The sequence below is a fragment of the Acomys minous genome, assembly GCF_964271855.1.
Source record: "Acomys minous genome assembly, chromosome: 8".
Classification (NCBI taxonomy): domain Eukaryota; kingdom Metazoa; phylum Chordata; class Mammalia; order Rodentia; family Muridae; genus Acomys; species Acomys minous.
Genome location: NC_140489.1, coordinates 54,650,101 through 54,675,177, shown reverse-complemented (window position 1 = coordinate 54,675,177; position 25,077 = coordinate 54,650,101).

The following is a 25,077-nucleotide window of genomic DNA, read 5'->3' as shown; positions in this document are numbered from 1 at the left end:
TGTTTTTCCTTTATCTTTTTTCATACTAAAAGAGAAGAGTGTGCATTTTCTCAATCTTTGCAATGTGTCCTTATAGTGTAAAGAAAATCATATGCTCTTTGACTTGGCTTTTAGTGTTTTACACCATTTACTACTGTGCAACAATGATCATCATCTCTAGTATCACACAGCCTGTGGATGAACATTACTGAAATTATTATAATGACCAAACTTTGTAAGACTCTGTTTTTGTTATGCCCATTGCCTTTGAATTGTTTTCACTTAATATATCTTTTGAGTTATTCCAAGGATTGTTCAGAAATTCTATCCTCCGGAAATACCTGGAATCTTTTCATGACCAGAGAAAGCAAGACATATATGTTCATGAAATGATAAGGTATTAATTTCTTAATTCAGTTTTTAACGTAAAATTTCACAATACAATTTTAGTGACTATCCTTTTTGTGTATTCTACATGTACCCTATTATCTGTTTAGTGAGCTGTATATATTAGTTAACTGATGTGAAAAACAGAAAGAAACTACGATATCAATACTACTTGTCCTTTTCACTTTATTAAAAGTAAAAACAATCTTGCTGAGGCTTTAAGACTCTCTTCCCTGGGGCTAGAGAGATGGCTCAGGGTTACGAGCACTGTCCATTCTTCCTGAGGTCCTGAGTTCAAATCCCAGTAACCACATGGTGGCTCACAGCCATCTATGATGATCTATGATGTGTTCTAATGCCATCTTCTGGCATGCAGGTGTACATGCAAATAGAACATTCATATACACAAAATAAATAAATGAAATCTTTAGAAAAAAAGACTCTCTTACCATGATTCATATCATAGCACCTGTGTGCTTAAAATAGGAAAAAAATGTGGGGTTTCATTGAGCAGAGGAGGCAGAGTAATAAAGAAATAGGAGCAGGGATTAATAACACTAAAGATGTTTTAAAGTTCACAGAATAAACAATTTATGTTTACTTAAAATATATTTGTTTTATTTATTTAAAAGAAAATTATACAACTTGGGATGATACCACCTGGGATGATGATGCTTCTCTCAAGAGCCATAGACTAGCTATCAAAAATTCTAGTGCCAAATATGAAAGCTTTCCCTTCCAATGATAGTCAGGGTAGTTGAAGGGATTGGTAAAGCCATAGAGTCTATTACTGTTGCCCTTATTTGACTCCCTTGGAAGCTACCATACTGAGGTTGAGCTCTCAGTATCCAGTGGTACTAGGAAAACAACCAAGAGAAAAGAGGAACTAATAGTCCTACTCAACTCTCACGGCACAAATCAAAACAATGACAAGATATTTCCAAGGGTGTAAGAGCGGCTTTATATTTTTCAGGAAACCAATAGGCACCTATTTAAATTTCAAATGTCCTCAATGGGCAAGAATTAATGCCTGGTATTGTAAATCTAGACAACAACTGATAAGGTTATTGACTCTAGAAGATAAATTCCTGCTGACACTATCCAAAAGCAGTATAATTCCTAACTGCATTCTAATCATTGACCCTTAAGTTCATAGATAGGCGTAGCTTTACCACCTAATCAAAGAAAATTCTTTTTCCAGGAGCAGGATATCACAGAATCCAAACTTATCAAATTGCAGAGAATAATTATCAGTAAGATGCCCAGACCTAACTCTTACATCTACACCACAACTACTCAACCTAAAGGTCACAGAACACCTTGGAAAAGGGGAAGGCAGATGGTACAAACCAGAAAACTGGAATATTTATTCCAAGATAGTGTCTTCTATAGGTAATAAAGAAGCTGTTCCTCTTAAACCTCAAAAATACAATAACCCTAACATGTCCTGAAAAATGACAAAACTAGTTGACACTTCATCACAAATGAGACAAATCATACCCATCCCAAGATAAAGACAACTGACAAAAAAAGAAAGGGAAAAGAAAAGCTACTAAGACAAGGAAATTGTAGTTTTTCAGGGATATGCCCCTTGATAAGTTACCCAGTTCCAAGCAGTCAACCCTAACCACATACGCATGAGCACCACTACTAAATGAACCCAGCAGCATATTTGAATAAAACACCAAGTATTTGGCCTACCCATTTCATATATGGTGACCCAAATTTAGCATGACCCAAATATTCTTAAATATTGCATAAATATGTTTAAATGATTCTTGTAAATTAGTGAAATATTTCAAACTAGGGCAATTAGAATTATAATTCTCAAAAATTAATATTAATTTTCTTAATTATTATTTTCCTATAATATTACCAATGATGATTCATCAAGGAGAATGTATTTAGTAACTTTTTTTATTTTTCATTTAAATTTATTTCTTTTTCCCTTTATTTATTATAATTTACTCATATTACATCCCAATGGTTATCCCCGCCATTGTATCTTCCTGTTCCCACCCTCTCTCTCTCTCTTCTACATTATTCCCTTTCTCTAGATCTTTGTCAGGTGACCTCCTCCCCCATTGTCTGACCACAGCCTGCATCCTAGCATCTAGATATCCTGCATCCTCTTTCTCAGTGTGCTGGCACGGTCTACCTGCCAAGGGAGGTGATCAAATCAGGGGCACCAGAGTTCATGTCAGGGACTGTCCCCACTCACCCCATAACCCAGGAGAATGAGCTGTCCATTGGCTGGATCTGAACAGGGGGTCTAGGTTTACTGCATGCATTCTTTTGTTGGTGCAACAGTTTGTGCAGACACCCTGGGTCCAGATCTGCTGGTCCTGATTATCTTCTTGTGGATCTCCTGAATTTGTTGTTTTTTCTCTGTAATTTTTAATTGTTGTATCAATAAAATTGTGTGTGTGTGTGTGTGTGTGTGTGTGTGTGTGTGTATTACCTGAGTGTGTGTGTGTACACATGCACACATACATATTAAGAGTAGAATCTCCTGAAGAGGCCAGAAGAGGGTATAAGATCCCCCTGAAGCTGGTATTATAAGTATATGGTATGGATGAGCTGCTTGATATTGATGACAGGAACAAAATTCAGATCCATTAGTAGTAAGCACTTAATCACTGAGTCTTTTACCCAGCCTCTTATTACATAGGTCAGGTTGTCCTCATCATCTACAGTGTCAGAGTTGTAATATATGCTGACATTTTGACTATAAGATAATTATTTAATGGTGATATCTACTGATAAAATAAATATAAATATAATTTTCTCTTTCTATATGAAAAGTCTCATTTAATTGCATTCCATTAATGACATTTATGACGTGTTTTATGCATACCAAAGATACCAGAAATATTAAAAACAAAGAGACTATGAAATAGTATACAAAATATGAGCTTGTTGATATCATAAGTTAAAAATTGTTAATGAAGTTTTAAGTATTAGAGTCTGTTATATTAACAAATATAAAAGCATGATCAATATTTAACTTTATTTTAATACATTACTAAGCTGCACACATTTCTAGAAGCACAGACACTACGGAGTAATTGAGTGCCTTAAAAGATAAGGTTCAGATTTTAACCATTTACACTTCCAAGGTAGATGGTTAAATCTGTACTATGATTAGACATGATGGGAATATTGGCAGGACTCATACAGTAAGTTTTATGTGGTTATTTCTGTCTCTACTCACTTAATGTTTTGTACATTTCATAGCTTTCGAGTGGGGGATTTATTTTGCTATCATAACAGTCAGTTGTATTGCTTCTAGGGTATACAAGAAAGGTACTATAAATGTGACTACCAATACTCCCAGAGGAAATTTTCAACTTATACAGCTCAGGTTTGAACAATCAGGCATGAAATGAGTCTTTACCGGTGTGATAAAGCCTTCTTCATGTGGAGATACACAGTACTCTCAGTTTTTATATGACCACAAAGAGATATCATTGAGAACAACAAATTTAATTTTATATTCCACTTTATCTAAAAACACACCACAATTTAAGAACCTGTTTTCTATCTTGGAAATTTCTTCTCCTTAAATTCAGCACACCTATGATGTTCACTAGACTTTCAGTTCAAAGTATCAATAAAAGCTGAACTATCAATGAAAGTACAGTTAAGACTAAAATACTATAAAGAGATGTCACCATTGTAGGTCAATATCTTGTGGTTCACCTTATTTTAATTAAATGAATGTAACTGAATTGAGCTATGAATATTTGATAACCCAAATCATTGAATAGTAAAATAAAGCTTGCATGATCCCATGAAGAAATAATCAAATCATGATGCATCCTTAATTTTAAAAATTCCTTTATGAAAACATAAATTACTAATATAAAAAATTCTATACCAATGAAATAAAAATATACATATTTTTGTGTAAAAATTAAGGTCTTAAGTTGAGGAGTAGATTCAGTAATCAACTCTTTGTCCTAGATTCATTGACAATGAGACAACACCAAGCCTATCTCAAAGAAGATAATGAGCATCAAAGAACCTGGCTATCCTCCCTATATATTTCTATACACTCCTTCTTTCTTTCCAACCCCTGTCTCCATACCTACAAAAGGAAAATAAAGGAAAAAAGAGAGATCCCTGAGTACAACCTAATTTTCTCTCTGAATAAGATGAATGATAACTTATAACCAACTCTCAATGAAAATAAAAATCTAAGCCGGGCGGTGGTGGCGCCTTTAATCCCAGCACTCGGGAGGCAGAGGCAGGCGGATCGCTGTGAGTTCGAGGCCAGCCTGGTCTACAAAGTGAGTCCAGGACAGCTAAGGCTACACAGAGAAACCCTGTCTCGAAAAACCAAAAAATAAAAAATAAAAGAAAATAAAAATCTATAGCCAAAGAGAGCAATCAAATTCCTATCCAACCAACCTTAGGGGAAATGAGTCATCATTCTCTTAAGGTTTCTTCAGCTGATTTAGGGCAAAAAGTACCTTTGTAGTGACCCAAATAAATTTGGGAAAAATGGTTAAACAAGCTAGGAATAGCATTTGTTACCCAGTTTCTAAATGTGGAGAAATTCTAGGTTTAGTAGAATTCCTGGGTGGGATAGTCTGAGATGCTGGACCAATTGGGATAGGGATCTTTCCTCAATGCTGTTCGGGGAGCAGTCCTGTTCTGACGATGAGAAGCAACTGAAGCACTTGCGGCTGGAACATGCAGAATACAGTATGTCAATGTCCAGCAGGCTGAGAGGAATGACTCCTGACAGGTTTGATCCAGCATCAGGGTCTGATCCTTTTGTTCTAGAACATAAAGCTTCTCACAAGCATTATACAGTCCCATTATATCTATATTCTGTATTTATTTTCACAATCTCTGGATATGAGGCCTGCTCCAAAGAAAACTGATCAAATAGACATGACTGTGGATATACCAACCCTATAAAGGAAGTGTTTGTTTGCTAAATGGTCATGCTGTCAAACTAGGTTCTAAGTAATTGTATTTATACTCATATGTTCCTGCTTGTTTCAAGTTCTATTTGCAATAAGTGGTGGTTAATGATAACTAATCAATGTGCCAAATATAGTTGACAGGTCTTCTGTACCAACTTTTCACCATTCAACTCTCAGGGAACTTGGAGGAAAAGGGACTAAAAGCATATGGTAGTAAAAGGCAGAAGAGTTGTGAAATATGACTATTTGAAATGACATAGATGCTACATTCCTGAAGTCTCAAGAGCTGTAGCCACCTTCACAAGGGTTCCACAGATCAAGCTAGTAAAATTTCCAGCATGTTTAACAAAGGGATTTTTTTATTTCCCCCAGTGATAAGAGGAATTATTGGTAATTGATAATACTTAGGAAGGAGATTCATAATCATTTGGTGATGTGATTGGTTACTCATGAATTAGTGGATGGTTCCACACTCGCAAACATATGGACAGTAATAGTTGGACTTTAGCTTATTAATAATGCAAGCAACAAGAATATGTGAGGTTGAGGTAGAGATGAGGTGGGTAGTACAAAGTTGGAAAAAGGTAAGGTGAATGATATGATCAATACACGTTGCAAATGTATGAAGCTTTCAAGTACTAAAATATATTATTTAGAAAGAAAACTTATTAACATATGAACACACATATACATAAATAAAAGTAAAATTTCCTTAAAGATCCAAAACTTGTTTATCAATACATACAAAATTAAAAATTAAATAAAAATAAAGAGAAAATAAAACAGTAGAGAATTAACTATGATTTGTTCAACAAACAATTAGCTTGTAATAATTATCCTAAATAGGCTACAGCACCACTTTCAAGGTATTGGAAGTAAATGTTGTATTATAATTGAGTTGTATGTGTATAATACTTCATATTAGAGTAGAAATATATATATATATATATAATGTATGAAGAATATTTTAGATTTGAATTCTAGACCAATGTATCAAATTACACTTATTTTGCGTCAATATACAAAATTCTATACCAATGAATTAAAAAAACCTTATTTGTGAGTAAAACTTAGGGCCTTAAGTTGAGAAGTAGACTCAACAATCTACCTTTTTTCTATCATTCCTCTATTTTTGTATATTCCCTCTTTCTTTCTTTTCAGTTTGTATTTCCTTACCTATGAAAGAGAGATAAAGTAAAAGAGAGACCTCCCTGTGTCCAACCTAGGTATGTATATATATACATATATATATATATATATATATATATATATGACCAATAATAACTTATAACCAACACCTAATGAAAATAAACATCTGTAGCCCAGAGAGCAAGCAGAAACCTATCCAACCCCCCTTAGAGGAAGTGGGAAGTCTTTCTCTTAAGGTTTCTTCAGTATGAATTAGGGAGAATAATACATTTGAAAGGGCCCAGATAAAATTGAGGAAGGTGGTTAAGCAAACCTGGGATAGCACTTGTGGTCCATTTTCTAAACGTTGGGAAATTCCAGGCTTAGTGGGAGTCCTGTGTGAGACAGTCTGAAATGCTATGGTCATTTCAAATACTAGTCTAATTTTATCACAAGAATATATATTCTAGGTCTAACAGATAAGTAGTTAAATAAGGTTTTCAAAAACTTCAGAGACCTACAGAATATGGCATTTAAAGATTTTTTTATTATTCTAAAGATTCTTTGACAAGACAAGTTAACTTCTGGTAACACAAAGCCTACTTCAAAGAAGATGATGAGCATCAAAGAAGCTCCTTTGGGAGATGGCTTCAAATGTGGCATCAAGCCCTGTGCAAAATGTTCTCATATCTGCCACAGACAGGATTCTGCCTTAAAATGGGCAAGCTGGCATTCAGGTAGTCAACAGCTAAACTCGGCCAAGACAGGGTAAGCAAGCCCCCAGTAGTTCCTGCCTCACAAATGCGTCTGTCAGATATATTGGACCAGATGGCTGAAGATGATGCTTCAACATTATAGAGAATTTTGAGGTGACTGTTTAGATGCCATATCATCTCTGTCATCTTCCCATTTGGGAGGCTGCTGACCTGCACTCCTTGAATACTCACTAATTCATTTTATTTCTTCTCAAGTCTCTGATAAGATTGACGACCAGATAGTTTAGTCCTACAATTAAGCTTAGTTGATTAGAGGTTAAGATGTTTTTAGATCTAGATAGATTTTTTAAGTTAATAGAGATGAGATATGATAGATATTGATTTTCATTAAGAATTTTAAACTCAACAAGATAGGAAAGATATTTACTTCAAGTTTACCAAATACAAATAGCCAAATAACTATGAATGTAACATTTATATAATTCCTGATTGTTTCATGATTCTTTCTGCTGTATGTAGTTTATTTTATTTATGTGTAATAATATAAATGTATATATTAGAAAAAAGAAACATAATAAAGGAAAAAGAGAGTGGGGAGTTAATCAAGGAAGCACTTTAAAAACCAATAATTATATATATATATTTTTTTTTTGAGAATATAAAATCGTTATATTTTTCTCACATTTTTTCCTCCTTCCAAATCCTCCCATATGCCTTTCTTGTTGTCTTTCATATTTATACACTTTTAATGTATTAATTGCCATTACTTTACACACACAAACAGACACACATGTATTATTAAATACATACATACAACTTATTCAGCCTTCTGCATTGGATTGGTGTGCTCTTTGCTAGGGAAGACTTTTTCTCCAGCTTTGGGTTCAGTGGTGGTAAGTGATCTTTAATTGAACTTAAGACTTATTTTACAAAAAAGAAATTATATTTACTACTAGAAATCTAACCAACAACCCAGGGCTAGTAAAATCATGGATCTTGAAGGAAAACCTACAACACCTGCTTTACTAAATCAGCATAATTCCTAACTATGGTCTAAAATTTGTCTTTATATCTCTCAATAAATGTAATCCACACATCTTATCAAGGAACCTTCACTTTGCAACAGAGACTTATAGAAAACCATAGGAAATCAAAATCCAGAATTCTTCGCCCAGTCCCAACAGATACAGCTACAAGATGGCTTTTGTTTTTATGCTGGCTTTCAAAGAAAGTTTTGATTGAAAGCACAATCTTGTTGAGACTGGTGATTTTAAATTATAAATAAAGAAATTCTTTTTATCACTGTTGGCTCAATATAAATGGATACTGAATGTGCTTTGCAATATGGTTAAATGCACTTTTCTGTTCTACACACTACTACATATTGTTGAGATATATACTCATTTTTTCACAACTGCCAGTTGTGCCTTGTTACATATTGCTTATACATGAGCTTCCTAGAACATGAATAACAAGTATATTTTGATAACACTGACTGACACTTTCATAAGAATGTGGCCTACAAATTTTACACAGAAACACTGTGTTAAATAAGCCCAGTACCAAACATATTAATCTGCTTAGACTCCAAGAAGGTCTCATAATTTAAAGGGTATAGAATTTCAATAAATATGTTTTCATAAACATATATTCTTTGAATCTTCACAGCAAACATGTAATCTTTCATAAGTTGCAAATTTTGGCACATTACGTAATACAAAACTACAGCACTGAGCCCTGTACAGCAATGCAAAGGAACTCAGTTTGGGAAGTGAATACAACGTAGCAACTGAAACCTGAACAACAGCAACACCCATGTATATGTGTGTATTTGTGTATGTTTGTATTTATATCCATACATTCATATGTTTTACTAGATAATAAGTATATAGGGAGGTTAAAATTAAGAAGTAGCTAGAATACTTACAATAAAAATTATTAGAATTCAGAATAAATAATCCAGGTATGGTGGTGCATGTTTTTAATCCCAGCACGCAGTGAGTTTGATACCAGCCTGTTGTACAAAGTGAGTCCAGGATAGCCAAGGCTAAACAGAAAAACCCTGTACCAAAAAATCAATAATGATGATGATGATGATGATGATGATGATGATGATGATGACGACAAAGTAGAAAATAAGGCTTTGTGTAATAAATAGAAAAACATTATTTTGTATTTATGGATATTGATTGTAAAGAGTACTTAATAAGAATGGAATAAATGAGAAACAAAAAATCTATGATAAAATACTGGAGAAAATGAAATAATATGTAGTGGAAATTAACAATACAACTACAGTTTAGATAATGAATAATTTGTGGCATACGGAGAAGAAATTCAAATATAAGAATCTTTGTAACATTTGAAGAAATCCTTTTTCAATCTTATCAAAGAATTCGAGGTGAGAATAAAGTATAAGCCAAGTTTTAAAAATATAATAATAAAAATATGAAAGCTATAATTTAGTGGAAAAAGAACAAAGGTGCTGTTAGTACGATGACAAATTTGAAAAGTCTTCATAGAATTATGGAAAATAAGAAGAAATGGAGTATGATCAAATATTTTGGTCAATGACAGAGGAAACTAAATGAAAATGAATGTTGAATTAACCATAGCAAGATTCCTCAGAAAGAAGAAAATAATTTTGTATGTTTGGAGCAATATTTCAGTGGTGAATGGTAGTAAGTCATGGGTGATAAAGAACAAGAATGCAGAAAATGGATAGGGAAGCAGAATAAAGACAGGTATATTTCAGCTCTTCAGAAAACTCCGCAGACATATAATTAGGCAATGTAGCTTAGGTTTACAGAAAGGAAGAGAAATGCAAGAAAGAGAAACTCTGCATGTTACCTGAAACAGCAGATGTATTGAGAGCTATTTCAGTCGCCAATGCACAATTGACAATAACTTTTATGAGCCTAAAGAGAATAATATCTAAATTCATACAAAGTCTTCCAACTGACTGCAGAAAATCTACCTGAAACTGATGAGGCACTGCATTCATGTTCCTAGAATGTACTACTAGGAAAACATGGAAAGTGTCATAATAATACACACCTTTTCTACGTATCTCTATTTGCACAATATTAATGGGCAGATATTTAAAAATACTTGGAATACAGTGACAGGATAGACCACTACAGGAAAATTTAATACTACTATTTTGCTAATGGAGCATGGCACTAAAATGATTTTTGTTGACACTCTCCTAGACACATAGTTCAATGCCTTTCTTATTGCACATCAGAGAAGCCCTTTACACTACTCAGCAGTCTATGTGGAAGGAAAGGCAGAGAGAGCTGAAGAGATAGATGATGTCAAATAAACAGTGTCTTCCCAACACAATAGGGTTGATGCACACATGAACTCACAGAGATAGGAAGCAGCACCAAAAGATGCTGCCAAGTTCAAACCAGGCAGAGTGCCTGCACTGACATGAGGAAGCATACATTGGGTCCCAAACTCTAATAAGAAGCTACCTGCAATTGATAATTTTTGCAAAAGGGGAAATAAATTTTGTTTAAAGGATTTTTACTAGGTATATCAAGCATACTCCAGGGTAGCCTCCATGCCTAGGTACATTTATCTAACATATATGAACCCAGTGGTATTTCTTTGGCCTTTTTTCTATTTTCACTTATTTTTCTTTGGCTTAGGAGTGTGTGTGTGTGTGTGTGTGTGTGTGTGTGTGTGTGTGTGTGTATGTGTGTGTGTATGTATGTGTGTGCATGCACAGGCCTGTGAACTTGCTTGCTTGCTTTTTGAAAGAGGTAAAGAGGATTTAGAGATTTATGGGAAGAAAAAAACATCATAAAATATATTGTATAAAATGTTTTTCAATAAAAATAGATGAACTTATCACAGATAATTGTGATCCAACAATGTTCAACAAACATAATCAGTATTGTTTTCCTTCAAGACATTATATTAAACATCATGTGATTAAATCTTCCTTTAAAACAATCTTAGTGTTGATAAGTTTAAGTATGAAGATCATGTTACATTTTAGCGCTAAATATCACTTTCTAAAATCTTTATTGTAATTCTGGAAAGGTTTATACAATTTGAAAATACACTATTGAAGTTGTTTTATTTTATATAGGATTAGAATCATAATAATATATTTTTAAATTATTTTATTAATTCATTCATATTACATCTAAATTGTTATCCCATCCCTTGTATCTGCCCGTTCCACCCTCCCCCCATTTTCCCCTAACTCCTCTGCCCTATGACTGTGACTGAGGGGGACTTCCTCCCATGTATATGCTCATAGGGTATCAAGTCTCTTTTTGGTAGCCTGCTATCCTTCCTCTGAGTGCCACCAGGCCTCCCCATCCAGGGGACATCGTCAAATGTGAGGCATCAGAGTTCATGTGAAAGTCAGGCCCCACTCTCCACTCAACTGTGGAGAATGTCTTGTCCATTGACTAGAGCTGGGAAGGCGTTCAAAGTTTACTGCTTGTATTGTCCTTGGCTGGTGCCATAGTTTGAGCAGGACACCTGGGCCCAGACCTGCCTGTCATAATGTTCTACTTGTAGGCTTCTAGGACCTTCTGGATCCTTCTATTTCCCCATTCTCCCATGCTTCTCTCACCTAGAATCCCAAAAAGAAGTCTTCCCCTCTGTCCCACTTTCCTGGTAAGTGAAGACTGTCACGAGACATGTCCCTTGGGCTAGTGTCCAGATATAAGTGAGTATATACCATTTGACTCTTTCTGCTTCTGGAATACTACTCAGCTATTAAAAACAAGCAATTCCTGAAATTTGTGGACAAATGCATAGTAATACATTTTATAATAGTTTTATTTTTTGAGAAACTTCATGTATACATACAATGAAATATGGTCATATCTAAGCTCCATTATCAACTCTGTCACTCAGACATCCCCTACACTGTTCTTCTAACTTCATGTCTCCTTTCACTTTATTGATTGTCCTCTAAGTCCTGTTTATGTTGGACATGCTTACATAGGTGTGGGGTCTTCAACAGGAACATGAGAAACCTGTCATTGGCCAAAATTTCAGAAAAGAATTATTCTCGCTCCTCTATAACTGATCCTGTGCCAGTAACGCTCCAGTAAGGAAGTCATACGGAGCCCTTTATAAACATATGCTGAGATGTGAGGTGGCTAAGCATAGTGCCAATACCCACACCCACTGTTAGGCATGGGTGTGACAGTCCTGCCATGTCCAGAAGACAGCAATTAACAGCACTTCTTCCCCAAAAAACCAGCTCTTTCATTCTTTCCTCCCCTGCTTCTCTAATATTTCTTAATATTTTAAGGCAGGTGGATAATAAAGATGTCTCTCTTAGAGCCAAGTATTCACAGCTCTGCGTATAAATGTAAATATTTAGAAAGGCAATTTAACAATACTAGCATTTAGAAAAATAGTAGGTCTCATCATAGGGCTTATAATTTCTGCAACATTGAGGTTTGGAACAGAATTATATGACGAACAGGAAATTCTCCTGTGAAGAAACTTAGTAGTGGAAATTGAAAAAGTGAAAAATAAATATAGAATCAACAGAATAAATCTCCAGTAGCTTAGAATGCCTTGAAAGCAACTTCAATAGCATGTGTTTATTTCTCCTTCTCAAATAGGCCTCCTATATTCCATGTATGCGTGAATTCTGTATTTGAAGTTAAAATTTTTTGGAAACTCCACTACAATCCCCATGATGTGTCCCTCTTACCACTAGAAAAAACATTACTCATTTTAAGCACTATCTGAATTTTACCTTCTGAGTCATAAAGAAAACTCACTTTGCACGTCCATCCCTGTCTCTTGGACATGCATTGTGGCACTGTGTTCCTTACAGGTCTCGCCCATGGCCTTGCCATAGGTTTATCCAAGGGGAAAGTGCAAGGATGTCATAGCTGGGCATTCTGGATTTCAACCATTGTCCTATTCACGCTAAAAAGTTTGTTTAAAATGCTCTTCATGAACAAATTCAGTCACTTTCAGAAAAATGGATGAGCTGTTTATTTCAGTTTAAGATAAATAAGACTGAGAATAACTTCTAAGTTTATTTCTATGTACAGAATCTTAATTCTTGAAAAGGTGGCTGAGGAGAAGGGAAAATTAAAACAGGAACAAAGACATGGGATGGAGTACAAGACAGAGTAGCATCAGATGATCAAAGCAAATTATATACATTGTCAAGATGTCATAATTATAACATTTTATGCTATCAATTCTCATTAAGAAAAAGCAGTACTTTTAGTCCTGGGTTATTGCTTCTATTTTCTTTTTGCTACCAACATATCAGTCTTCTATTTATGGTCAATTGCTAACATTATGAAAGATATTGAAATCACTGAGCTTTTAAAAGTATGAACAGAACATAGAGAGATCCCACACATAAAATGTTGCAAAAAGAAATTTTAACCAAAGTAGCAATACCACATGTTTAAGAGTATTTTCAGATATACTTGATGCTCTCTCTGGAGTCACATGTTCCAATCACAAATGAATAGACAGACAGACAGACATATAGATAATACATAAACAAACACTTTCCTCATAATATTTAGGTAAGTAATTTCTTTGGTTTAAATTTGTTTTCATATAATTTTAAAAAATGAAAAATTCAGAGGAGTGGTGCTATCAACACTGAATGTGATGACCTTGGAGAGAGACAGAAAGGTTATGTGTGAATTATCAGGAGCAAAATTCGCCAAGAGAATTCCATCCATCCTTACTGCTGTTTCAGAGTGATGAGAGCTGACTTCAACTCACCACACATTCTTCCTAGTGCAAAGCCTTTATATTGTGTTCTGCATGTGGTAAGAGGTCTTTCTTTACCCCCTCACCCCTCACATCCATTCAAGGTTGTCCATAGTTTTTTCTAAATACTTTTATTACATAATCAAATTTATATACATGATATTTAGTAAGAGACAAATATACTGCCTAATAAGAAAGAATACTTCAAATAGAGCTCACATTTCTTCCCTAGTCATAAGTATAGACATTGTCAATGGCTTGTTTTAGTTGCTTCTGGAAAGTCACAGGTGGATTCTGCCAATATTATTCTAAAAATATGATTTACAATTTGAGCCACTGTGGGATTTTTAAATTCATCAACCAGCCTCTAGCTTGAATTTCACCTTTTGTTACTTCAATTATTTCACCAACCATCACATATTATGGTATTTCATATTTGTCTGACTTTTAATTTCCATGTAATTAGATGACAATATAGCAATATATTATGTTAAAATAACTTTAAGATGATGCAGTAAATTGTGATCTCTTTTTAAACATATACATTTATTTTATTACACATGTATAAAACAATACATACAGCAGGTAGAACCATGAGACAACCATGAGTTATATAAATGTTACATTCATAGTGATTTGGTTATTTGTATTTGTCAAACTTGAAGTAAACATCTCCCATATATTGTTGGGTATAAATCTTTGAAGGAAATTCAATATTTATCATATCTCATGTCTATTAACTTAATTCCTTTATCTTGATCTAAAAAGAGCTTATTTTTTTTAGGATGGGTATTTTGTCACTCTATACTAGGTGCTAGGTGTCCTAGGTGCTCTATACAAATCATTTGAAAAAAGCTGTTTTTTAGAAAACAGACAAATAATATCAAGTTGTGTATGAAAAGTTACACTCAGATGCTATTTGGAAATGCTTATAACCTGCACATATATAGGCAGTTACTTATGATAAAAGCTACCTTGATATCCAGCAATACAGATACAAAATCAGATTTGAGGGAATTCCACATATTTAATTGTAGTGTAAAATACATGGCATTTTGAATAAATATTTATCTGATTATTGAGAATAAGTTAAAACTATGATACATGAATAAATTGAAATAATCTGAAAACTTGAAATAAACATAGATCTTAATTAAGACTATTCTCTGAAGAGACCCACACTGAAATGAAAAGGATTTCACAAACAAATGATGCTGTTAAAAGACATAAGGAAGTAATCACTGTTTATATAAGTCAATAGCCTCTAAAAGTGGCCTATCTTCAATTAACTACTTGTTCTCACTGTTACACAAGTGACACAAAATAAACATTCCCCAATATATGACATAAAACATTCTGCTGAGAAATAAAGCATTCCTCCCAGTTGGAAGACTGACATGTTTTACTTATAGAAAGCCATGAATGTAAAAGAAAGAACTAACTCATTGCACCAACTTGTAGTAATGGAATATGTACCCAATAACAGTAGTTGTTTTGTTTCCCTGTGTTCTGACCCTTGTAAGGTTACCAATGTCTTGACCATATGATTAGACAAATGAGAAACCAAAGCCGGTGATTTCAAGGAAGACTATAAACATGCTCCCTTGAATTTACTGGGGAATTTAGAGAAACACTAAAGAAGATCAAAACTGCTTCTTAACATCACAGCAAGTAGGAATCCTGGTATACTTTCTTGGGGTAATTGTCTGGACATGGACTTTGCTGGAGTGACTGCACTCAATGTAAACTGGCCGCAGCCCAAGCCATTGAACAAAGACAAGTGGACACCTTTTCCCCCTAAGTAAGAATTCAGAATTAAGCAATATCAGTTGTTATTGTATGTATTCACAATAACACATAATTTATAAATATGGTATATTATGAAAGTAAATGCAAGTAATTTAAGAAAGCATAACAAACAGCTTTTTAATAACTAAAAAAAGAAAGAATATTTCAAACATTTCACACGCTGATAATTTAATAGTTTGGTATATGTGCATGTATGTGAACATGGTGTTTAATCTAGATTTACCATGTCCATGTTCTCAAACATTTATAATTTATCCATGATATCCAAAGTAATTTTTCTAGCTTTTTGGGAAATACAGTAAAATATTATTATCCTGTCAACCTGCTGTGCAATCTAACATCAGGACCTTTTTATTCAGATATAACCATAGCTTATAAAAAATTTTTATTCCAGAGAATTGTTCTCTTGAGGAGCATTGTTCCAGATATGAATTCATTCATGATTACGTACCACATCTCTATGATAATAACCTCAAACTCTCAAGTCTAATGAATTTTTTACCTCTTAAATTATAATGTGTGTTTAGTAGACACTACAGACAAGGGTTTTGCTAGTTGTTATTTAGAAATATTAACAAAAGTAAACAACATTAAAATCTCCACTTTCATCTCAAATAACCTAGAAGTTAATGAATACATAATTGAACTCAGCCTGGAACTAGGAGTCAGGACTCATCTTGAGCCTTCTCCCTTCAATTTCTACTCAACTTGTGGGCTAGATTTGAAAATAATGAATATTGTATAAACATGTTTACAATCCCACTACTAAATATACTACTAAACACACTAAACTACTAAACACATATTAAAACTTAAGAGGTAAAATATTCATTAGGCTTAAGAGTTTGAGGTTATTTTATTATTATTATTATTATTATTATTATTATTATTATTATCATCATCATCATCATCATCATCATCATCATCACCATCATCATCATTATCATTATTATTGAAATATGGTAAATAATCATGAATGAATTCAACTCAGGAACAATGCTACTCAAGAGAACAATTCTCTGGAATAAAATTTCTTTTTAAGCTATAGCCACATATGAAGTAAAAGGTCCTAATGTTAGATTGCACAGCATGTTGGCAGGATAAAATTATATTTCTGACTCTTATACATTTTATTCAAATGAATAGTGTATCCCAAAATAATTTAGTAGTTACTACACTTGCAGAGTGGTCCTCCAATTAAGTGCACTTCTTTCTGTGCTTAGTGTTCTTCAACTGTGTAGACACATTGTTTGATGAGTGAGGATTTCTATTTCTTTTTCAGGCAAGATATGCAGATGAGTTGTTAGCTAAATGGAAGCTTACTATGTTATCATAAAGAAAACTTAATGAATTGTCATGGTGAAAAAATACACTGGAAGAGAGAAATGGGGAATAAATTTGAGAAAAGGGTAGATATTATTAAAGAAAAAACAAGATTGCAACTGGTAAAAATATCAAAGATGCCTTAAACCTGGAGACTCAGTGTCTCTATTGCAACATTTATGGTACAGCAAAATTGCAGAGGCAAGGTGGTTGTAATTAAAGAGAGACAGTGTTACACATCCTCCATGAAAACTACTCAGCCACTAAGATAACACCATTGATAAAATGAGATGGATCTGGGGAGCATCTTGCTAAATAAATTCAGTAAAGCAAAGAAAATAAAGGCATAAGTGTACTCATATCCAGACTATAAGAATACTACCAGCTAATACTCACATCTAAGTGAATCCATAACATATTTGCCTTTCTGGGTTAAATAACTAGGGATGATTTGAATTTTTCTTATAAGTCAAGATGATTTTTTTCTAGTTCCATCTATTTGTCTGCAATTTTCATGATATAATTTTTTAACAGCTGAGTAGTGCTCCATTTTGTAAATATAGCATGTTTTGTTTATTCATTCTTTTTCTTTTGAGGAACACATTGTTTCTAGCTCTGCATATCATGAATGAAGCCACAATAAACATGGTTGAGCAAGTGTCTTTGTGGTAGGATGTAGTATTGTTTGGATATACATAGAAGAGTGGTACAGTTGGGTCTGGAGGCAGGTTGCTTCCGCCTTTTTGAGGAACCACCCCATTGACTTCAGTAGTGTTTGCACAAGTTTACATTCCCATCAGCATGAAGGACCACACCCCTTGCTCCACATCCTTGACAGTATGAGATGACAGGTGTAAGAAGGAAACTAAAAGTAGTTTTGATTTGCATTTCCTGGATGGCTAAGGATGTTGAATATTTTTTTTTCTCAACCAATTCTCAACTATTGAAAATTTTGTTTCAATTTATACCCATTTATTTTTAATTGGATTATTTAGGCTTTTGATATTTAATTTCTTGAGGGTTTTTTGTTTGTTTGGTTGGTTTGGGTTTTTGGGGGTTTTGTTTGGATATTAGTCTTCTATCACTAGTGGTGTTGGTAAAATCCTTTACCATTCCATAGGCTGTTGCTTAGTCCCATTGAGAGCATTCATTGCTTCATAGGAGCTTTTCAACTTCACAAGGTCCCATTTATTAATTGTTGATCTTAGTGCTTGTGCTAACAATGTGCTTTTCAAAACTATTTTCTTGTGCCAATGCTTATGTTTTATTCCCCACTTTCATTTCTATTAGCTTTAGTATCTGGTTTTACATTGAGGTCTTTTATCCACATGAATTGGGGTTTGTGCAGAGTGATATATTTGAATCTATTTACATTCTTGTGCATGTTGGTATCTAGTTTGACCAGCACCATTTGTTAAAGATACTTTCTTTTTTCCGATGTATATTTCTAGCTTCTTTACCGAAGATCAGGTGTCCATATTGTGTGGATTTATTTCTTTTTTTCCAAGATATATATTATTTTATTAATTTGTTCTTGTTACATCTCAATGGTTATCCCATCCATTATCTCCTCCCATTCTTCCCTCCCTCCCATTTTCCCCTTATTCCCCTCCTCTATGACAGTTCCTGAGGGGGATTTCCTCCCCCTGTATACGCTCATAGGGTATCAAGTCTCTTCTCGGTAACCTGCTTTCCTTCCTCTGAGTGCCATCCGATCTCCCTCTCCAGGGAACATGGTCAAATATGAGGCACCAGATTACATGAGAAAGTCATATCCAACTCTCCACTCAACTGTGGAGAATGTTCTGACCATACCAGCCAAGGACAATACAGGCTGTAAACTTTAAATCCCTACCCAGATCTAGCCAATGGATTTATTTCTTGGTTTCAATTTGATTCCGTTGATCAATGTGTTTGTTTTTATATCAAAGCTATGTTTTATTACTATAGCTCTGTATTGTGGCTTATAATCAAGTATGGCGATACCTCCAGAAATTCCTTTATTGTTCAGAATTATTTTTGCCATTCTGTTGTTTTTTTTCCATATGAAATTGAGAATTTTTCTTTCAATGTCTGAAAAGAATTGTGTTGAAATTTTTATGGGAATTGCATTGAATCTGTCGATTGTTTGGTAGGATGGCCATTTTTGTTATGTTAATTCTACTGATCCATGAGCATGAGAATTCTTACCATCTTTTGTTATTTTTCTCAATTTTCTAAAAAGAATTGAAAATTTATAATACATGTCTTACCCTTTCATAGTTAAAATTACCCAAGGATCTGTTACATTATTTGAAGCTATTATGAAAGGTGTTGTTAACTTGATTTCTTTCTCAAGAAAGAAATGTGTGTGTGTGTGTGTGTGTGTGTGTGTGTGTGTGTGTGTGTGTGTGTGTGTGTATTCTGTATCCAGTCAGTTTGCCAAAAGTGTTTATCAGCTGCAGGAGTACACATGGAGAATTTTTTGAGTCATGTTCATATACTATACTATAATCTGCAAAAATTGGTACTGTGACTTCTTCCTTTCTAATTTGTATCAACTTGATCTTCTATAGTAGTCTTATTTCACCAGCTAAGACTTTTTAAGTACCATATTGAATAGATATAAACAGATTGGACAGCTTTGTCTTAGTCCTGATTTTACTATAATTGCTTTGAGTTTCTTTCGACTTAGTTTGATGTTTGGCATAGGTTTCCTGTAACTTGTCATTATTCTGTTTAGGTATGTGCCTTATATAGTAACCATTCTGTTATTTCTGCTATTGTTGGTATCCAGCTCTAATTTGTGGGTGTCTGATAAGATGCAGGGAGTTATTTCAATTACCTTGTGTCTTTTGACACTTTGTGTCCAAGTATATGGTCAATTTCAGAGAAAGTTCTGTGAGGTCCTAGGAAAAGCCTATATTCTTTTCTATTTGGGTGGAATGTTATTTAAATATCTACTAGGTTGATTTGGTTTATAAAGTCAGTTAGGTCCAGCATGTCTTTGTTTAGTTTTTGTCTGGAACACCTGTTCATAGATAAGAGTGGTGTACTGAAATCAGTGTGTCAGTATGTGATTTAAGCTTTAGTAGTGAATTTTTATAACACTTGGCCCTCTTGGGTTTAGGCATAGATGTTAAGAATTGAAATGCCATCTTGGCAAGTTTTTTCTTTGATTGGTTTGTAGTGTTTATCCCTATAACTTTTTATTATTTTTTGTCTGAAGTCTGTTTTGTAAGATCCTAAAATGGCTATATCAGCTCATTTCTTTGGGGCATTTGCTTGTAATGTATCTTTTTCAACCTTTTATCATGAGGTATAATGTCTATCCCTGATGCTGAAGTGTGTTCCTTGGATGTAGTAGAAGGATGGATCTTGTTGTTACATCTATTCTGTTCATCTGTGTCTTTTAATTAGGAAATTAACACCATTGATATTAAGATGTATTAATGGCCAATGACTGTTAATTCCTGTTATTTTTGTGTTAGTGGTGATGGTCAGGAATTTTTTAGGTTTACATTTTTCTTTGACTGATGCATCCACTACTTGTATTATATATTCAATGCCTGGCTTTTTCTCTTGCATATTTTCTATTGGAGAAAGTTGCCTCTGAGCCCTGTTCACATTCCTACATTTCTCATATCCAGAATTATCTGTTTGTTTTCTTCATTGCTATTATTTCCATTTTCAGGTCTTGAATGGATTTTTTAAATTGTTGTTATGTTGTAGTTATTGTTATCTGTTCTCTTCTACTGTTTGTATATTATTGGGTATCTTTAAGGGATTTATTTGTTTCTTCCATAAGGACCTATCATCTTCATATAATTGGTTTTAAGGTTCTTTTCTTGTACTTCGTGTATATTATAATATTCAGAGCCTGCTGTGATAGGTATGTAAACTCTAGTGGAGATATATTGCCCTAGCTGTTACTGATTATGTTTTTAATGCTATTGTCTAGTATCTCTTTGGTATGATTATAGGTCTAGGTGCTAATTTCTTTGTTTGCCTTTGTTGATTGGGCTTTTGTTTCTGTTTCCTCTATGTATTGTCGGAGGTGTGATAGCTGTGCATTGCCTGTTTTACTAGACTGCTCAGTTTGTATATTCACGCTGAATCTTTGCTTGAGTTGGAGAAGATATGTACTGGGCTTGGGTGAGAAGATAGTCACAGCTAGTGTGGCAGTGCTAGGGAGCTTGTATACTGTGATGAGTATGTTAGGGGAGTATGCTAGGAGAGGATGATCTGTGGGATTCATAGGTGTGGGCAGGCAGAGGAGGGAGGCTGCTGGTGGTGTTCTGTTGCAGTGCCAGGGACAAGACTGAGGTATTGGATCTGGAGAGACAGAGAGACAGAGACAGACAGAGAGAGACACACACAGAGAGACAGAGAGAGACAGAAGACAGAGAAACAGAGAGAGAGAAGGTTTTTGGGCAGCCTAACTAGTTTTCTAGGTTTATACGTCCATGAAAGCAATGAGATTTTGAATAATTCTTAAGTCTTAAACACACACACACACACACACACACACACACACACACACACACACGTCTTAAGCACTATAGAAATAAATAATTGATTTATTTGGTTTCATTAAGAAGTTATGCTCAAAACAGCATACCATAGATGAAATAAAACCACAGATGTCAATCAATATTAACATTAAAATTATGGAGGAAAGCGTATATAGTTCTATTCATAAAAGTTCTGTCCATAAAAGGTAATTTCTGTTATGAAAAATGACTGAAATATATTTCAATAAAGAAAACAGAATGTTAAAAACTGACTAATACCTACACACATAATTATTATTGTAGCATTGTAATATCCCCCAAAGCCATATTAACGTGCATGTGTTTTATAAAGTGGAGTTCTAATATGTCATAAAGAGGAGAAATTTTTAGTGAACCTCTAACTCTTATTTAAGCTATAAATTTCAACTAGTATTTTGAAATCTGCAATTCGTCATCATGCTCATCTTACTAAGGTATCCACATAAAGACCAAGGTGTCCATCAGGTACATATGTTCAGGGGGCCTAGGTCCAGTCTGAGGACTCTGATACATGCTTTTTTATCACCTCTCCTTGGTGGGGCTGCATTGCAAGACCACCATGGAAGAGGCTGTGTTCAGTCCTGATTCAACTTGATGTGGTGAGGAGGGTTACTGGGGTGTAGGGCTCTCCTTGTCTGAGTGGTAAAGAAGGGAAGGGTGGGGGAAGAGGGAGGGAGTGTGGGACTGGGAGGAGAGCAGGGGAGGGGCCATGACTGGAATGTAAAGTGAATAACTAGCTAAATAATTTATTTTTAAATCTCCACATTTACAATGAAAGATACCTATAAAAACTTTAGTGTATTGTTCTTAAAGAAAAATTAAAACTATAAAGTATCTGAACACCCATGGATAGTTGAATTAATAACTAAAATACTAAATTTTTATTAGCAGTGGACACAATTGTATACGGTACAGTTTATTCATTTGCATTGTCACTTACTGAAAAATGTAAATATGACAAAAAAGTAAAAATGACTCTGACACAAAATACATTAAGTGTTCTTTATCTTCCCTTTAATTTCTGCATGTTTAGCTTCCACCTAGATGTTCATAAGGAAAAAGGATTTATTGATTAGCTTAAGTTTGTTCTTCTTCCACCAGAATTGAGAACCTGCCAAAAGTACAGACTTTATCTTTCTTGTTCAATGTAAAAGTGATGACATTGAATAAGAAAATATATTATGAAATTTAATTTCAGTTCAATTTTTGTTAAACTAATGAATTTACCATATCTGTGCTTTCAAATGTGGTGACTATGATGTACTGAGGTGAAAAAATGAGTTAGGCTGAATGAATGTTATCTACACACCTTAGTGTATTATATTACTTTCCACCATGAATGAGACAACATACTGGAGCTTAAAACTATAATGCTTAAAACTTGTTCATTATTAATTAATGTTAACTTGTAGATGACACACTATAGCATTTCAAACTTCCTTCTTTGTATTCAGTGTCTCCTGCTTACTATGTAAAAAATAATTAGAAGATCTCACCTCGCTTGGAAACGTGGTTATTACCTAATGATATCAGTGTAATTTCATATAAGTACATCATTTATTTGTTTCCTGTTATATGTCTATGTTGTTCTTCCAAAACATACACATAGAGAGTGCACTGAAGCTGTGATGCCTCAGAATGAATGGACCAGAATGATGGGGCTAGCTTTGTCATAGAGGAGGTCTTTTGCAATACAACAAGACTTAACTGCCAAAATCAGAAGGAAGGCCCCTTTGAAAGCTAATTCCATATAAAACCTGGTATAAAAAAGCAATGCAGAATTAAAACATAAACTTGTCAAAACTCCAAAAATAAAGTTAAAAGTCAGAATATATACTGCACACCATTATAGAAGATAAAACTAGGAAAGTTAATATGTGACTGGGGAAATCTGTAGAAGAAAACATGATGTGTTAGTAATAAAAAGAACATATTAGCTACTTATGAAGAATGATGTTCCTTCGTGATAAATGACAAGAATTCTACAATAATGCATGTGCCCTTTAGCATCAGAACACTGTATGTACGTCCTTGTGAATCTTGACAAGTGAGTCTTAAGTACCTACCCTTTTATTCTTTGACTGTCTCTGAAACTAACCAAATCACAGAACAAATAAAGGTATAATTCATAAATAATTTTAAAGTTGTGAGGGTTCAAGCACCACAGTGAATATATGTTATTTATAAAAAAGTGTGTATATATATATGTACATATATATATATATATATGTATAAAACACACTGACACACATTCACACCTATAAAATATATAGGTATATATTTATACATATATTATATATAAATATCTTCACATACACTATATATGTATTTATTACACACCTGAAAGAACTATGAATACATATGTAAATGCTAATTTTAAACAGAATGTATACTTTAGGTTCTTAAAAATAACTCATTTTTATATTCTAACAAGATATAAATCTTGTACATTATGAGACTGCATAATACATTAATAGGCCAGGCAGTACTCCTGAGCCTATCTGTGCTTCTCAATGTAGGCTGTAGAGTTTAATAACCTGGAAGCTTTCAAAGTGCCAACACCCACAGTGAACTGCAGGCCAGTAATGAACGCCTCTCTAAGATGGGTGACTCCAGGATGCCACCAAGGCCTGAAAATTACTAGACTAATGACAACGTGCCTTCATTTGGGTGGAATATCATAGCTGGTAATGCAGCACATCCCACTGAAATGCTGCAAGGTTCCCATAAATGAATGAAAACACACTTTCACTTGGCTTGCTTTGAGTGAGCATGGGAGTTTGGTCTCAGTAAAATTCTAGCTCATTATGGGGTGTTGCATTAATAATTGAGAAGTAATCCAGGGAGTGGCTTCTCCTTCCAGATGTACTATAAATACTTGATGTGTTTATGTTTCTTGTGTTTCCAGTTAGCAGTTCCACAGAGAAACTGAACAGATTACACATCTCCGTTAATGAGAACAGTGATCATCAGAGTCTTCAAACCAAAAAAGGAGTAAATACAATTGATTCTGACTATCCACAGAAGAGCTTTAACGAAGCAGAACATATATTAGCACAAAAATCTTTTTATTCATTAGAATTTTGGCAACAACAATTCTCTACATTATATCTTTATGTTGTGCATTTTAAATATAGAGGTAACATGTTTAAAAGTTGCTACTTTCTTATAATAATTTCTAAAACTTATTTTCAAGGCAATTATATAAAGAAATTTTCATCTTGTTTAATGTGGATGAGGGTATAAAGTAGAAATAAGACATACCCAGAAACCTTTCATGGCTAGCAGTATATTTGTAGACCACAGACACCAACATACGCCCTGCTGTAATAATAAATGCTGGTGATACATTGAGATCACCTGCTGAGCCTTAGATATTCTCACCTAATAATTTAGGTCTGAGGAATTTTTTAAATTCCTCAGTGCATTCTAAACATGACCCTAAAATGGCACATATACATCCTTTTGAATACAACTGATGAGATATTTGATTAACAATAATTTCACTAAAACATGCATATTTATCTACATGAA